The following is a 1,366-nucleotide window of genomic DNA, read 5'->3' on the forward strand; positions in this document are numbered from 1 at the left end:
AACAAATCAAATCTAGGGATATATAAAAAGTAAATAAATCATGGCCAAGTGGGGTTTAGCCCACGAAGGTGGAACATTGATCCTTGTCATCACCATATCAATAGATTCAAGGGAAAGACCATAGATCATCCGAATAGACTAGGAGATAAACATCTGACAAGATCTAACATCCATTTCTGATTTTTAAAAAAACTTTCAGAAAACTAGGAACATAAGGGAACTTCCTCAACCTGATAAAGGACACCTATAAAAAACCTATAGCTAATATTGTATTTAATGGTGAAAAGCAAAATGTTTTCCCTTTAAGATCAGAAATAAGGCAAGGCTGTCCACACTCACTACTCCTTCAACATAATACTAGAGGTCCTATAATACTAGATAACAAAGAATAAGGCAAGAGAAAAATCAAAAGGGTACAGGATGAAAAGGAAGAAACAAAACTTTCTCTGTTTGCTGATGACATGATTACCTACATAGAAAATCTCAAAGAATTTACAAAAAAAGCTGCTAGAACTAGTAAGTAAATGGAGCAAGGCAACAGGATACAGGTTAATATAAAAATCTCAATTTTCTAATATGATAGTAATGAAAAATTGGAAATTGAAATTTGAAATACAGTACCTTTTTACAATAGCACCAATAAACATGAAATACTTATGTGTGACTCTAACAAAACATGTGTACAACCTATGTTTAAAAATAACTAAACATTGATGAGAGAAATCAAAGATCTAACTAGTTGGACAGTTATGCCATGTTCATGGATTGGAAGACTTAGTATTGTTGAAATGCCACCCCCGCCCCTGCCATGTTGCTCTATAGAGTGAATGCAATCCCATTTATAATCCCTTAAGCAACCTTTGTATAATAGAAATTGATAAGCTGATTCTAAAATTTATATGGAAAGGCAAAAGAAGTCGAATTATTGGGTAAACATAATTTCTTTATGCTTAAGTCACATTTAGTTGAGTTTTATGTTACCTGCAGCTAAAAGCATCCTTACAAAAAAGAAAGCAACAGTTTCTTAATATATCCAAATATAAAATGAAATAGTCTTAGCAATTCTGGATGGTGAAGCCCATTGGAGGATCTTGAAACCTTCACTTAAATCTGTACTTCATAAAATGTTCATTGAGTATTAATAACATTTATTAAGCATTTACTATGGACCAGCATTATTCTAAGTGCCTTAAATATATTAATTTTATTAATGCTTACAGCTCTGCGATGCAGGTACTATACTTACTCCCATTTTAACTGACGAAAGTCTGGAGTTAAGAAAGGGTTACACCCCCAAATTAAGTGTCAAGTAGAAGTATCTGCACCCAGGTCATATGGTTTCAGAGCACAAGCCCTTACCCATTAC

This window comes from Dasypus novemcinctus, chromosome 22 (genome assembly GCF_030445035.2).
Source record: "Dasypus novemcinctus isolate mDasNov1 chromosome 22, mDasNov1.1.hap2, whole genome shotgun sequence".
NCBI classification, from domain to species: domain Eukaryota; kingdom Metazoa; phylum Chordata; class Mammalia; order Cingulata; family Dasypodidae; genus Dasypus; species Dasypus novemcinctus.